The sequence below is a fragment of the Pleurodeles waltl genome, chromosome 4_2 (genome assembly GCF_031143425.1).
Source record: "Pleurodeles waltl isolate 20211129_DDA chromosome 4_2, aPleWal1.hap1.20221129, whole genome shotgun sequence".
In the NCBI taxonomy this organism is placed as follows: domain Eukaryota; kingdom Metazoa; phylum Chordata; class Amphibia; order Caudata; family Salamandridae; genus Pleurodeles; species Pleurodeles waltl.
Genome location: NC_090443.1, coordinates 747,618,465 through 747,635,893, shown reverse-complemented (window position 1 = coordinate 747,635,893; position 17,429 = coordinate 747,618,465). Strand labels below are relative to the sequence as shown.

Below are 17,429 nucleotides of genomic sequence, written 5' to 3'. Positions count from 1 at the left end.
GCTTCAAAAAATGAAATACTCACATGTGGCTATTGGAAAAATTATGACCCATTCCGATCCTGGCCTGACGATCTGGGACTACCTCCTAAAGTTTCTAAGGAAGTAAGAAATGTTGGAATTACCATCAACTCCAGGTTAACAATGAATGCCCAAGTGGACAAATTAGCAAGATCAAGCTTCATCACCATGAAAACTCTGCAACACATCTTCTCCCACCTGGGGTATTCACATAAGGTCCAGGCTAATATCTCTCTTGTACTGTCTGAACTGGATTATGCCAATGGCCTCTACTATGGATCATCTCTATCTACATTTTAACGACTGGAACAGATTCAGAACTTTTCTGCACGACTACTTCTACATGTGAAGCCATAAGCCTGCATCTCCCCTGTCTTGAGGCCCTACATTGGTTACAAGTTGCCAGAAGATCCACCTCCAGGCTGCTTTGTATGACCCGCAAAGCATTACTTGGGACAGGACTGTTTTTCATCAGGAATAAAATCACCAAATAAATTCAACAAAGCAGCTTCAGCTCCAAGATTGGCATCTTGCCTCAAAATCCCACCATCGAAGAAAAAGACAATAGGTGGAAATTCATTACCCCCCAAACATAATATTCACAAATAACTATCTTATCTTCAGAAGACTACTCAAGAGTTGTCTCTTGCCTACATAACAACCATATTCAAACAACAATGTACTGCATACCCTTGTATATGTAAACAATTATAATTTGATTGTATGTATGTATCTAGATATGTGTATTTCTGTGTACAACTATGTTTAACTTTGTTTTCTTAATATATATACATACCGTTTAGGCCTCCTTAACAAATGTATATATTACGTACGGTTAAAAAATATATATACATATATATATATATATATATATATATATATATATATTTATATATTTATATATATATGTGTGTGTGTGTATATATTATTCTAGGCTTAACATGTACATAGCTCATTGCATATTTTCTATTGAAGCTGTATTATTAGAAGCTTCATCTATCACAATATTATCTTAACTATTTATCTACGAACATTTCACCACTGAAATATTAATGAAAAGATGAAGATAATGTGATAAAAATACACAAATAATTTATCTTCAAATAGCGCAATACTTCAAAGTCTGTCTTTATTCGATACACCTTTAAATCTCAATATATTATCATCCTGCAGAATCGCATAATTTCAGTGACCCTGCTTTAGAAGTACTGAAGAAAGTCTTTTTGAAAGGAAAGTTCTGTTAAATCTTCCACTGTCTGTTTTCGTGCTTGAAATGGTTAAGCAATTGAACACATCAGCATTGGTTGAGGCTAGGCAAATATTGCTAAAAAAAAAAAACATATTCTTTACCATAGAAGGATGTTAGTACCAATGAATGATCTACATAACTTGGGACAGTAGATGCACATTTTGAGCATTGTCTATTAATTTACCAGCCTTTGAAGTGGTCCAAAGTGTTCCAAACATTAATATCAAGAGCCTCATAACCTGTTTGTGTGCCACCGAAACACTTGTGGTGAAGTACTCTGACAGACCTGAGCTGTGCACTGCACCACTGATTTGCTCCCCTAACCCAGACTTTGGCCATGACTAGAAGTTTCATGCGAGACAGATGCCATCTCTCACTGCCCCAAATTCACTCCGGTGGGCTTGTATGGTCCCTGGCCATAGTGTCTTACGCCACATTGCCTATCAACCTACCCAACCACCTTGGTTCTCCAATTTATTAAATTCCTGCAAGCACATACTCTTTCAAAAGGAAGAGAGATGGGTACTCCTGATTTACTCAAGTCTTTCACTTGGCATAGCTCCTCCTTCCTCCCCCACCCTTAGTTCCTGTCCCTCCTCTGTGATGAAAGCATTCCCGGAAAGAACTGACCCAGCAGTAACTATCAGTATTCATCTGTTGTTTGAGTTAGGAAAGGTACTAACTAGTCTCATAGTGGCTGTATTAGTTACCGTTAAATCAAATCTACCTAGGTGCAAGTAATGGAAGCCACAATCTGCAAGCAACTAGAAAAGCCTATCAATCGGCATGGGTTGTTAGAAAGATGCCAATCAGACTTCCAGCTCACGAGACCAAATCTACAATGGTGGATTTAAAAACTAAATTGTGTGGGCCAGGGATGAAGCAAGTGAACTAAACGTACCCAATCTTGTTATTGCCTTTTATCATGTGGAGCATTCCCCATTGTTCTTTGAGAGTGTTGCCTGCAACAGGAGAAGGTAAAGAAGTACATAAAGTGACAAAAGTAGCCTCTCTCCATCAGCATCAATCCAAACCAGCAGTGTTTGATATTGTGGGAATACAGGAGTCAGGCCTCGTACGGGCACTAAAATGTATATGCACGTAATAGACGGAAAGTAAGGAAGTGCACACTGAATTTTCAGATGTGCAATAATCTATGTCCAGCTGATGAGACAGGCGGGGAGGGCTGCTGAATGTGCAGGACTGCTTGGCAGATATCCATTTCCTGTCCCTTTTGTAAGAATGTAGCTGTGATGTGACTGAGATCAAGCGATGGAAGATTTTTTGTAATTTTAAGGAGAAAATGCATGTCTCTATGGTGCAATGCCAGGTGATACGCAAGGGGGAAGGGTGTTGAATTTTGCCAGAAATGTGATTATCATGACTTTCTGACATTGGATGACATTTGTGAAACCATGATAACCTTTTTAAATCAAAGACAGAAATGGGTTCACTGAATCAAGGAATTAATGAACTTCTTGGCAGTTCGAACCAATTACTCTAGCCAGAGGAATTGGTGTTCTCATGACACCCAGCATTTGAAAACGCATGTCATCTGTTCACCTTTACGCTGTTTTTAAGAGTGAGATGGTGGCATTCAGGCAGGTAGACATACGTGACTGACAAGAATAGATTATCTTTGTTTTACTCCCTTCTGCTGTCCTTCATTAATGAATGCCTAATTCCTCACCAAGTACTTTCTGTTTAGTTTATGTTGCAGGGTTGCCAGGGATCAGAGTCAAGTACTGTGTAAGACACGATAACACAGGTACTGGTAATGGAGTATTTAAAATAAACATCGCCACATTCCTCTCTCTTCGATAATTTGAGTTCTCATATGAAAATGTACTGAGTGCACATTTATACGAACTCTGTGCTTTCATTGTAAGGTCATTAAACACTATTACAGAACGTTGAGACACATCCGTGTGCCAGAGTGATATCCAACATTATTTTAGAAACATAACGTGATATCACACACTTTGTTCGGGCTCTGAGTTCATTGGAAAATCACTTCCAGTCAAATGAATCTCCGTGAATTATATCGCAAGTCTCCGGGCATTCATCTTGCAAACATTCTATTGTGGTTCTATTATGGAACCGGGCATAAGATATGTTCAGTTTACAAATGTGTTTTGCACTTTTAGTCAACCTTTCATTGAAAATTGGCAATTAGTTTTTCTAAATGTGAATGCATGAAAATTCAAAGAACCCTTCAACCCCAGTCTTACAGGTCCGGTTGTAGGTTACATACTCCTATGAATTTAGATCCAGGGCCACTATAATTATGATAGAAATACACCAATAGCACGACCATCACATCTAGCTTCGTATGAAAAGACCTGTGCTTAATTCGTACATTTCACAAAAGAGTTATTTTTAAAAAGGCAAGATATGTGGATGTAGTATGTTGGTGCCTTCAAAGATTAAAACGACACGAGGAAATGAATACTGTGGACGCTGTTGTTCACTATTCACGATACACTTAGTAATCATTCTCCTGTAGCAAAGAAATATTTAACGGACTACCTTCTAACACAATTATTATTATGGCGGTTAAAAGACCGCGGCGGCCATTCTGGCTTTCCCACTGGGCCGGCGGGCGCCCGCCAAAGGAGCGCCTGCCGGCCCAGCAGGAAAGACCCTGCAACGAGGAAGCCGGCTCCGAATGGAGCCGGCGGAGTTCCAGGGGTGCGACGGGTGCAGTAGCACCCGTCGCGATTTTCTCTGTCTGCTAAGCAGACAGTGAAAATCTTTGTGGTGCCCTGTTAGGGGGCCCCTGCACTGCCCATGCCACTGGCCCCACGACACCCGTTCCCGCCATCCTGGTTCTGGCGGTGTAAACCGCCAGAAACAGGGTGGCGGGAATGGGGTCGGAATCCCCATGGAGGATTCCCTGGGTCAGGGGAAAACCGGCGGGAAACCGCCAGTTCCCCTTTTCTGACCGCAGCTTTACCGCCGCAGTCAGAATAGCCCAGGAAGCACCGCCAGCCTGTTGGCGGTGCTTCCGCTGCCCTCCGCCCTGGCGGTTTCAAACCGCCAGGGTTGGAATGAGGGCCTATGTCTTTACTCTTCTAGACGTTCCCCTTTAAAGGTTTAATATAGGAATCGTTTAGCTGTTTGTGAGAATTATTAATATAGAATGCACATTTCTTTTATGTAACTTTTCTCTGCAACCTGATCATCACGACTTTTTGCATATATTTATAGTATTTAGTCTGAGTTGGCTGTTCTGTTCGTGGAGAGCTGATAACTGTGTCATTTGTTATTGTTGTTCAAAGAACACAGTCTTGTAAAATAAGTAAACATAGTCCAGGCAGATGTATGTTGATTGTTCATTGTGAAAGATTTCACAGCATCTTAATAACGATGTGAAGGGGAAGAGAGGAACTTTGTACGAGGCGACGTTGACGAGATAGATCATGCAGAATCACTTCACGTACTTTTGCTGAAGGGTAACATGAGAGATTCGGCCTTCAGGTGCTGTTCTTATCAGCCTGACTGCCAGCAGAGACAGGAAAAGCAGACTGCTATTTTATTGAACCTAACACCTTATTGTTCAAACAGGAATGCAGGTGTGATCTATCTTTGGTACTCGAATTAGCTTTTCTTTTTAGCGCATAGGTTAGCTTAGTAAATGGAAGAATAAGGGTCGGATTACTATAAATTTAAATTGCCAATATCTTAGAGTATTTTATGTTGTTCACGCTCTAAGTGATCATTGCAGCTACCATTTTGTTTATCTTCAGTGTAGTTACAAAACATATCATGTGCACTAGAGTAGGACTGTGATTTCATATTAAATCTTTAAAATATATCCAATGTTTTCTAGTGTTCTCGAGTGTCTCTTTCTTTCACGAAAAAGGACTGGGAGTCAACTAATTATCCATGTTATATCTCATAGGGTTGGTTGTAACCTGAAGAACATCCCACTCAATTATTGCTAGGAAGGTAGTGGGCTGGTTGCAGTTCAACGGGCCTTTTGTCACTTGTTGGAACATGGACAAAGTACTTTCTTGTCAGGGATCTAGAAAACCAAATTCTGGGTGGTGTTTATGAAGTATCTAGAAAATGTATCACTACAGTACTGAATTTGTTAATGGCAGCTAGATGCAATAGAACTGTGGCAACATCTGTCTTTATTCTGCCTAACTACATAGAATCAAAACAGAGTAAATAACCAATGAAATTCATATTTATTTGCAGACCAAACCACTTTGTTATAGTGGTTTCTCAAACCTAAAGAGCTAGCTTTTCAATGATTTAAAAAGCTGTGATAACAGCAAAGTAGTAAGTAAAGCTCACCATAACAACTGTATAGATTTGGAAAAACCTAATCCTTTGGAACCGGGACTGAATCTCTGAAAGACTGGGAAGGACTTAGACAACTAGAGTGACCCATTAAAGAACCACAGCCTGCTTGACCCACAAAAGTGTCAGTAGCCAAACACCTGCCTATTTATATAGAAATGTTCACACAAGCATACTAAAACAATAGTTTGACCTACCTTGCACTTAAAATCTGATGTCCTCCCTAAAAATATTTTTGATAAAACTTAGCAAGAGCTGTACTTAGTGGCACCCGAGGGCCAAAATTCTTATGATTATTAACACTCCACATCCAATACATATGATGCTGGAGCAAGCGAGTCAACTGTGCTGTGTATTTCCAGTCAACCATGCACTTGAGTGTAGCTCGGCAGATCACACAGCATTTTCGGAAGTAAGAGTTATTCAGAGTTTGGCGTTTCTGTAAAAACACATCCACAAACTGATGAACGCAGTCAAAACCCCACCATCATCAAATGTCCAACAGTACAGCTAAGGCATGATCCAATTCACAGATATCCCCCTTCGAGACAAAAATGTGCACAACATGAAAGAAGATTTCATTGAGCTATGAAAAGTGTTAAGCGTGAATGTCAGTTGGATTGCTTATATTCTATTTATAGTTTCTAGTTAAGTGTAAAGTACAGCAGATAACCAGGCTTTTGAGTGTATCAGCTATTCATTATCTTTGCTAGAGACTGATGATGAAAAGGAGGATTTTTGCAGAATGGTGAATCTTAGCAAACATTAGTTGGCAATGGGGATGCAGAAACAAAAGTTTAGAGGGAAAGTGAGACAAAATTAAGCACTGATTCAGAGCAATGGAATATGATTAAATAAAATGTGATGGTCTTAAAAAAGTTTGAAAGCTATTGAGAAAATAGTGCTAAAGCTATTACAGAATATTACAATTAAGAAAGCTAAAACAATATATGTACATAGGTCCTACACGAGAAGGCTAGCCAAGTGAAATTATTGAAGGTGATTCAGGAGCTGGTTCCTCAAAATGACCATGAAGCATTCTATGCTTCTTGAAGCTATTAAAGTAAAGCTACCTATAATATGTAACCAAAGGTTACAGCAAGCTTATTTTAACTAGGCACTGCTAAAGGCTATCGTGTCGAAGGTCTTCCATAGATGTTCATCTCAAGCTGATCTTGCGGAGTTGGCTTTATGATACATCTCCACTAATATTTTATTGATTACCTCATTTGAAATAAAAATATAAACTGGTGTGTCAGACGGTCCACTGAAGACAAGGGAGTTGCTCAGGGAAATAAATTGCTGGTACAGAATGCTGCTGATGGCTACACCAGTTGTTATAGGCCCTCTTCCTTTTTATAGACCCTTGCCTACGACTCATGCTGCTATCTCAGGTTGAGGGCATTTAAAGACTAGTAAAGTAAGCACTGATGTATAGCATTGATTTATAATGCTGTAGGGTGTATATACTTAAATGCAAACTAGCTCCATTAGGAATACTGAGCTACACTGTCAAATATAAATAATGCAATAAATAGATTAACATTTGTTAAGAAAAAGTATTTTAAGCATATGCATTAGTTCCTGCAAAAATGATCAGAAAACAATCAAGCACACAACCAATCCCCCCTCCTTTGTTGGCAACAGAGAAACAGAAAAGAAAGGAAATCCGAATAAACAAACCATATCCAAATTTCTCATCATATAAGCAAAATATAATTATTGTGACTCTGTATATTTATTTCTGAGGGACACTGCTGGGTTTGGAGCCAAAATTATCTTAGAAAACATTTGTGACATCAGACATACATGGAAATAAGACAATCTGGGGAGTGAGCTGAACCCTCAACCACTGTACTTCAGGGGGAGCAGCAGGGAAGTTTTTTCCATATATATTTTTTTAATGTGGCCAATCAGTTTCGATCCAATTTCTAAATGTATTCATCCAACTATGTGAAACTAGAGTGCACAACTAAAGTCATCTACATAGGTAAAACCACAGTCCTGTCAAGGGAGAAAACATTTGCCTCCAGATATAAATAGAGAAAAACAGCTTTGGACTGACAGGTTTGCAGGGGTAAATACTTTATTATTGAGGAATATGTTTTACCTGTGGAAAAGTTACACCACGTAAATACACTTTGGCATTAAATGTTTCCATATGAAAATGCATCCCTATAGACAATAATGTCGAATTCAATTATTTAGAATCTAAAAAAATATAAACAGTATTAAAAATTAATATAATTTATCAGTACACTATTTTTAAAATTCAATATAGATAATTATATGTATTATTTTTATATAGTTTGCACTTTAACCTATATTTATTTAAAGTTAGCTATTTTAAATAATCTAATTTACCCTCTTTTTCCTATGGGGTTTTATTTAACGTCCCTACCTCCGTTATTTTCAATGCGAAGGTGTTGCAGTACCTGTGGTTGGCCATGTGTAGTGCTGGACTTACTCCAAAAGTACAATTTGTGAACATCAAAAAGAAGTAAACTTACTCAAAAGTGAAGACTACCTCAGAAATTACCTTTGTGACTCATGCCACAGTGTTTTGTTAGATAATGCACATTCCTTCGGGCATTCCTTGAGATAATGTCTGGCAGTACTGGCTATTGATAACATAGTTCCAAAGCAGCACTGATTAGCGTCATTCACCTGGACATAACCATCAGAAAGTAAATAGACATGTCGATAGCTTAGCATGGTAAAAAGTGAAAAATAATTCTGGAAGTGAAGCAGTGCTTTAAATGGAAATATAGAAGTGCTGGTACTCACTAGCCGAAGTACCTGTTTGCTTGTGAGATGTGCTGGTACTCTCCCATTAAATGTATTAGAGAAGCTCAGGTAATCTCCTATTTAAATTAAAGAAGTACAGGTATTCAGTACTGGAGAGTACCTGCTCATTACAAGCACTGAAGTGAAGTAAATGGTTAAAATCGTATAGCTAATTTGAAAGCAGATATTTGAAAACAAGATATCAAGAACATGGATGCTTACCGCAGTGAAATAACTTAAACGAGTACTATTTTCTTGCATTTTTCATATTGTGAAATGTTGTGATACCTTTACTTCAAGATAAGTGCAATTTAGCTGCCCTGCTTCATGTAAACTAGTTTTTGGTGATTTGTGGAAATTTCACTGCGGGGCATTTCCTGGCACACTTTCAACGCCGATGTTTGCCCCTCGATTGCTGATCAACTGCAGAGGACGAAACGTCCGTCAGCAAAATAAACTGCGACAAGTCTGCATACTAGTTTTGTTCCTTTGATTCCATTTTCCAAATCCGTACATTCTTTGAGTTGTTATCTTTTTTGCATAAAATAATGGAATCAATAGAAATGAGTGACAACGGTCCAAGAATGGCTATACACGGCTAATTCACAAAGGTATTTGCATGTGTATATTTGGCTTGCACATGCAAATAGTTTTTTATTAATGCACATCCACTTTTCAAATTCAGCAGAGTTGGTATGGTACATGTAAAATGACCTGCTTACGCGAATTAGTTCCTGTGGGCAGGAAGTGGACATTTCAGGGTGGCAATGGCATATACGATTGTACAAACCCACAAACTCAGACGTGGATATTTACAAACCGATTTCTACACTAGAAAGGGTCAATGATTTTACTTCTGCATAGTGCGGGAGGAAACCAATTTCTAGTGTGGGCAACACCGCACTCTCGAAAATTTCAGGTGGTGTAGGGGAAGGGGTTTCTCCAATCAAAGAAACGTTTTCACTGTGAAGAAAAACATTAACAGCCAATGCATTTACTTTGGCACTACAAATTTCCCCATGTTGAATATTGATGTGTATATTTCCACTGGAGAAAATGGATTTGAGAGACGTTTTTCAGAAGTACACCGGGAAACAAAAAACTACCTCAGAGTTCCTGGTGAACCTCTTAGAGGTCAGAGTGAAACCCGGAAGTGAACTGGAAAATCTGTTCCACCATGTAAGGTGTAAATGAAATAATAGTGTACGACTGTGTGGGTCATGTGTTAGTGTTAAAGAAAGATCATTACCGAATGATGGATGATTGATATTTCTAACAGCAGATTACTCTCCTTGTGAATGGATACTAAAGCACTACGTCCCCAAGTGGGGAGTCTGCCAGCTCAAAAGGTCCTACTGGACCAAATGGGCAAAATGCTCTTCCCGTCGGACCTAGCTGTCAAGTTAGAAGTGCTCAGTGAACACAAACTCAATGCTCACAAAGCAGCCTGACAGATGGCCCAGACAGCCACTCTGTGTGGCAACACAGTGATAGCAACCTTAGCTCTGGAGAAGTGACCACTAAGGCCTTATGGGGGCTGCTTCAAAGCTAATGTGTGTCAGATCCTAACAGAAAGGACTATCCATTGGGAGCTAGTTTGTTCTGTACAGCCTTGCCCTTCTTTGCAACAAAAAAATCACATAAACAACTGACCATCCACTTCATGTTCTTTGGTACAATCAGTGCAATAGCTTAGTGCTCTCTTGTGGTCCAAGTGATGGAGTCTCTTCTTGAGGAATGAAACAGGGCAAAGAAGAAGAGTGTCAGCTTGTGCAACATAAAAAGGCATCACCATCCTTGATAGGGACCCTACCAGAGTAAGTAAAAACAGTTTGACCAAGAAAAAGATGGTTTAAGGAGGCTGAACAGAGAGGGCCTGAAGATCACTTGCAGATGTTATGGTAACAAAACAAAAAAAAATTCAATGAGAGGAGGTACAATAGACATTTGTGCATTGGCTCAAAAATGGTACATTTGAGGAACGTGAGGTCCAAACATAAGTCCCCCTGAGCCATCACAAGGGAGATTGGTGGAAACATATGTTACAAATCTTTTATAAAGTGCATCACAGCGGGTGATTTAAAAAAGACAGCTGGTTTGGCAAACGATAAAAGGCTGAAATAACCAACAAATACCTTTTAACCAAGCACAAAGAAAGTCCTTGCTGGGCCTGAGACAAAACAAACAGCCTATATATCCAACAGTCTGGTCTGCAACAGATCCATCTAGGAAATGCCACACCAAGCCACAAAATTAGCCATGTGCCCAGCATACACTGATTTTGTGGCTTTGGCTATCAGGATCACACTAGCAACTTCAGGAGGAAGGTTGAAGGAGATCAACTGCCACTTCCTAATATCCAAGCATAAAGGTCAAGATTGTGCTGGGCTGGGGGCAAGACCCTGCCCTGTTGCAAAAACTGAAGATCCTCCTAAAGCTGCAGTCTTATTAGAGGACAGAAATCCTGGGTAACACAATCTCTTCACCTAGCCAGGAGCTACTAGGAGTAATTGGGCCCGGTCTTTCCTGATCTTCTTCAGAACTCAGGCAGCAGAATAAGATGTGGGAAGGGGTATAGTCCCATGCTACACAGCATGCAGAATGTATCTTTAAAAGAGAATTTTTATGGGAACTCCAATCTACAACAGCGTTGGACAGTGGAAAAAAGATAAATTCAGGGTTCCCCGCCCACTGTTTGAAGATGCCCTGTGCCACCTCTGGGTGTAACTGCTATTCGTGATCCACTAGGCATTGTTGGCTAAGCTTATCCGCTGATGCCTTGTGGTGTGCCCCAGGGAAATGCCGGAAAGCTAAGCCAATTCTAGAGGTGCAGTGCCTCTTGGCATTGGACCCTCAATCCCACCTGATCCTGCTTTGTGGCATAACAATATGGTGAAGGTGTGCCTGTGAAACCTGAACTAGCCTGCCCTTGGTGATTAGTTTGAAGGCCTTTAAACGCCAAGTGAATTACCCGCAGTGACAAAAGATTTATGTGGAGGCGGGACTCTTCCGGACATCAAATTTGTCTGATCTCCACCACTTCCAGATGGTAGGGAGAGAGGTGTGGTGCAATTAGAGTCAAGCAACCACCACTGCAGATCTTTTAGAGTCTCCTCCAAAACCTGGATGGAACCTGAAAGCTGCCCCAGGTGCTGGGCCTACTAGGACTTCAGATCCCACTGAGCATATGACATCGGGCATAGTCGATGGAAAGAATGAAGGAGGTAGGCAGGCCACAAAGCCTCACAGCCATCCTCACTGAGACCCAGGGAAGAGGCTGAAACATTGGGATCATAGCCTGAATGTTGTGGACTACCTGATCGGGATGAAAGGCACAAAAGTGCACCTTATCTAGAACTGATGAAGAGGGGCTTCTGCAGAGGAGTTGGGCAGTATTTTGGCAGGTTGATTGAAAACCTCAATGATGGCAAGAGGTTCACTGTCATCGTGAGGTGGTCTGCAACTGACTGTGGTGAGCCTCCCCTTCAACCACCAGCTGTTGAGGTAGCAGAAGTCTGGTCCCACGACTTCTGAAAATGGGCAGCAGCCACCGCCATCACCTTGGTGAACACCAGATGGGCACTGGTGAAGCCAAAAGGGAGTGCAGCAGATTGAAAATACCCATGTCCTACCTTGAGCCGTAGGTAGTGCCTGTGGTCCTGCAGAATGGGGATGTGGAAATAGGCACCCTACAGGCCGAACACCAGCCTCCAGTCTCTGGGGTGCATGGCACAGAGAACCCTAGCCAGCCTGAGCATCTTGAATGTGTCCTGGTACAGAAAAGCATTGAGAGGGTGAAGATATAAGATACAGCAAGGCCTGCATTTACTTGGATATGAGGAAGTAGCATCAATTCCCTATGTCCAAAACCACTTAAACAGCCTCTAGACGTAAAATAGACAGTTGGGCCCCCCAAGAGATGCCCTTACTATAGGTGGCAGGTGCAGAAGGTTGAACAGGAATGGCAGGCTGTAGCCCCATTAGGAAATTTGGAGGACCCACCTGTAGGATGTAATGTTCTGTCACCAGACACAAAGTACCTGATCCTGCCTTCTAGTGGGTGGCTGTGTGCCATGAAGGGCACACAAATGAGGTTTGGAGGTTGTTGTGGAAGGGGTGGAGACTTCTGATGTACACTGACCCTGACGGCCTGTTCATTGTCTACTGAGCTCACAGCCTAGACCTTGAAAGGGCTGGGACACTTGTGCATGCGGATGGCCTGATGCTGTCAATAGACTAAGGCCATGGCATATTACTAAAAACAGCGAAACTGTTAAGAGACTGATGTTGAAAGAAACAAGGAGTATGCCATGGCTCTGTACTCTTTAAACTGCTCCAGAGCTAAGCCTGCCATTTCACCAGACAGGTACAGTTGAATGGCATATCCATTAAGATGCTTGGTTTTGCCCTATAAAGCCATTGGATCTCATTCATGTATGATATCGGAGCATCACTCTAGTCCCAAATGACCCATCCTAAAAAATCAATGGTGTCTATGCCTGAGCAGACGACGAACGAGACTGTATTCTGGATATTCTGAATTGTTTGGGCTAAAGAAGCCACAGGTCTACTGGGACTTTCAGTAAGAACTCTTAAAACCGCCTCCCAATGTGCATCTGTGTGTCGGCGTGTAACATCAAATAATATAGCTTGTGTTGGTTGACCTCAAGGCAAGGTTAGCCCAGAAGAGCATATGTTTGCCATGCATTCAGCCGCCCTGTCAGGAGGAGTAGTCAAAAAGGCAGTTGGGTTGACTCAACTTGTGGACATCTGCACCACCAAACTCTCAGGGGTTTAAAAGTCAGGGTCACCTGGATGTGGTGTATGGTAACCGGAGACCTGTCATTTGATTTAAATCTCTATAGCCGGAAGGTGGAGGTCTGGGACCTCAGTAGCTCTCCAAATTGGCAAAATATGTATTCTCTTCCATAGCTGGTCGAGGAGAGGACACCAACCCACTATCAGGTGAGGTATCCAACCCAGTGGCATCCTGTAGGTCGATGTACCAATTATCTTCATCACAAGCGGAAGCAAACTCTTTCCTATTCTCTTCATTGTTGTCTGCCATATGGCTGACTCTGGTTGGAGTCAAAGCCAGAAAGTTGATGTGTTGTCTATCCGTGACCACCTGGTAAAGAAAGACCATCTGAGGGTTTGGGTTTTGGCTGTGTGACATTAGGATCTCAGCCTCTGTCGAGGTTGAGATGAATTTGACTTGGAGCCAGGAGCTACAATGATTTGCAGCTCATCCTCCAGTGGTAGAAGTGCCGGCATCTATGTCTGTGGGGCCAGCACAGAGTTCAGTACCAAACTGAAATCAGCACCAACACTGGTGCAGAACTCAATGTGGGTTTTGTGAGGCACAGATAGTGCTGAGGATGGACCTATGGACGGTATTGCAATGATAGGGACCTGCAGATCCTTGGGGCCTCAGGGCGCACCAGAGGAAACTGGCAGTGAGCTAAAGACACACAACATGGCTTTCTGACTTGCCCGCAATGTCGCCAAAGGACTTGGGACCTCAAGGTGCATCAGAGCGAAAGACAGAATCTGCACTATGATAGAACAGGAGCAAGACATGGAGGCATTGTAGTGCCCTAGTGCCTTCTCCGATGAATGGTGGGAAGAGGTCAAGTCCTGTTTAGTTTTCTTATGTCTTTTCTTTGACTCACCTAAAGACTTTGACAGCAAAGATGAACTGCTGTGGAACAACTTTGACACATAAAGCTTCACCTTGCATTCACCATTGGCTTTCATGTTTATCTGAGCACAGTTATCTCAGGCCGTGGAGCCATGCACCAAACCCAAATAACAAAGAGGCACCTCTTAGGGATCTGTCGGAGACATCTGTTTATGACAGTCCCTAAAAGGCTTAACCCTGTAGTGTTAGGGCGTGACATCTGCCCTTGTACCCTGGAAATGTTTCGAAGGAAACTTCAAAGTGAAGGTAAGAAAAAAGAAGTTTGGAGCTCTGGCTCCACATTGCAAGGCACAGAAAGAAAGGAGCTGACGTCAACGAACATGGGTGGTGTTTATACGTGGTTCTATTTGTCACTTGAAGAGTAGTACGAAGTTGAAGCACAGCTACACTGCGCCACCTACTGGCACAAAGGAGTACTGATTTTTGAATTTTCGATCCACGCTGAGAATCTGCGCTTATACGTCTCCATTAGAAATGAGAGTTCGTGAGCATTGGGTCTGAAATTTGAGTAAACATGAAAACTGCATCCAAGCATTTGTGCTTCCTTCTTTCAGTCCTATCTTTTGCCAGTCCCTTTATCTGTGCCTGATTATGTGCTGCCCGATAATATCTTTGTAGGTGTACCAGTATATTTGTTGTCTGTCAATTAGGCATGGATGCATGTATCTTACTGGGTTGCTTTGACATCTTTCTAACTGTCTAACATACCTAACTCTCATGATTCCTCATACTGTTTACATCCATTTTCTGCATTTATACCTATGACCCTCCATCCTTTTATCTGCTGGTCTATGTGCATTGATGTTCCTAGGAATGCTACTCTATCAGTATATTTGCACTTATGTGTCGTCCATGTGTTTGGGAGTGTGCATGTTGTGATTGTATTCAGGCACTATACAAAAGTCAAACCTGTCGGCATTATCAATAGGTGTTACTTTAGTAGTTGCCAAAGTATCCAACAGCTTTATTTTTTTCCAACTGCAAAGCAGTATCATCTTGTAGCAGTCTACTTGAAAATACACTTCTCTGTGGCCGATAAGGATCTAGGGGGAACTGACAAACAAAGGCTACATTCAAAGATTAAACTGGTAAAGAATAAACGTGAAACAAAAACATAATTCACTTTATCTGTGATGACGTGAGAAAAAGGGTCTATGAAGCCAGAAGGGAATTGTAAAGATACAGGAGATGACACCACATCTGATCAGTAAAAATGTCATTACAATGAGAGAACAGGTTACACTAATGTGGAGGAACCACGCTGCCATCCTCTTTGACACTGGATTGACAGTAAATCTCTTTGGTAAACAAATTAAAGAAAGACGGCTGGGGCATAAGTGCAACGCCTGTCTCCCAGAATCTACTGTGTATAAATTGAACTAGAATAATAATCAGGTGTTCATTCAATGTTAAACCTTATGCTTAGACAGACACTTCATGGGAATTCTTTTCTCTGAAATTCCACTTAAGCTACAACAAGTAAAGAGCAAACCCAGGAACCCTGGTACTCAGAGAAGTTACGTATCATGAAATCAAAATCCCGGCATTTAGAAATAAAATGTAGCAGAAAATATGATCCCTCTAAAAAACTGAATATACCCTAAACTGAATACCTATCAGGAAATGATTAAGGCATAAAAAACGGCCTACTTTTCAGAGTAAACCTCTAAATCCTAATATGTCTAAAGATTTTTTTAAGCTCTAAAGTTTTGTGAAGTTTTGCGCACATCTGTCATGCTGTTTCTCTATATAATATTAAAGAGCTCAGAACAGATATCATGAAAGATAACAATATTATTCAACACACTTTGAAGGACTAATTACAACTGAAATGCTGCTTCCTTGTCTCGAGACTAGATGTATGGCCATTTGGAACATTCACTGATCACTGTTGGGAACTACATATAAACAGTAGGATCTCCAAATGATGGGTGTCCGGCAATATGGATGAAGCAGCCGATTTTAGTTGATCATGAAATATTCACTCATATTTTAATAAGTGAAGGAATCAGGGTCTTTTTCTGGTGTGTAGAACACTGTCATAGTGAAACCGTTACTGAAAAAAATATTACTAGACCCAGAAACACTCAGGAACTATCGACCAATCTCCTTCCTCCAATCGCCTGGCAACATTTCTGGAAAAGTTAGTGAGTATGCAATTAACAGAATATGTTGAGACAAAAGCAGGCCTCGATGACTAGCAGGTAGGCTTCAGAGCTTGAAAAGGGACAAAATCATTTGGTTCTATCGGTTACTAATGACCTAAAAGTGGAGTCGCCATCCTGGTCTGATAAGACAGGTCGGCCACCTTTGACAACATTGACCATATTATCATGGTGTTAAGAGTGTTCAACACAGGATTATTTGGTAGTGCGTTGGGTAGGTTTACGTCGTTTTTAGCAGAGCACAAACAATTTTGTTTATATTACACCTTATTGTGAAACAGCAAAAAGCTTCAGTTCTGGAGCACCACAGGGTGCACCCAATTCTGTTCTACACAATTCATCTACACAATATACAGTTGTGTCTGCTAACTAAGATGTTCTCAGCTCTGAGAATGGTCCTTTTATATAAACACAGATGACACACAAATTATTTTCCAACTTTCTGAAGCTGTATCAGCCTCAACAAAGGAGAAATTACAGTTGTTCATATCCTTGTCCGCTATACACTGGAGGATGACCACAAATTTCACGAAACTAAAGTCAGGTAAAAAAAGAGTGTTTGCAGTGTCACCAAAAGATGCATCTTTACCCCTCATATGTATGATCTGAAATCACGTACAGCGGTCTAGTACCAAACCAGCAGTGAAAAAAACAGGCATATTCATTGGCACTGGCTAGTCAATAAAAGCTAAAGTGACCAATGTCTCCAGTATTAAAAAATCTGTTTATGACAATTGAAACTGCTAAGACCCTTTTGTCAGTAATTGAGCTGGTCTTTCATGTTACTATCATAAATGTAACAATCCAATCCAGATTGTATTATGGAAGCTTCTTCCATTTATCAGCCCCAGAGACTGTGCTGGACCAACTTCAAATGGTGCTGAGAGCAGCAGCTCGGGTTTTAATCAACTCTTCTGGAAGAGAACATATTTCACCTGTTTCTTACGCCAACTCCGCTTGATTTCAGTGAGATGCAGGAATCTCTTCAAAGCAAAATTCACTGTGCACAGGGCACAATCTCTGCAATTTTTGGCAACTTCGTGTCCCCACAAAAGCACTGCATTGCTGCTAGTGAATTCCTTTCTACTATAGATTCCTAGTGCTGGTACAAGTAGATACGGATATAAGGCAGCAGAAAAGGCATGAACTGCCCTGCTACTCCCTCTGGACCATGAAGCAAATTCGTTAAAATTCAGGA

At 41.1% G+C, this 17,429-nt stretch overlaps 1 protein-coding gene across 1 annotated transcript in view; it reads right to left on the bottom strand.

Moving 5' to 3' along the window:
* The window catches only part of VAV3 (vav guanine nucleotide exchange factor 3), a 1,144,177-nt gene that overhangs the window by 785,769 nt on the left and 340,979 nt on the right, over positions 1-17,429 (bottom strand). The window lies entirely within an intron of this gene.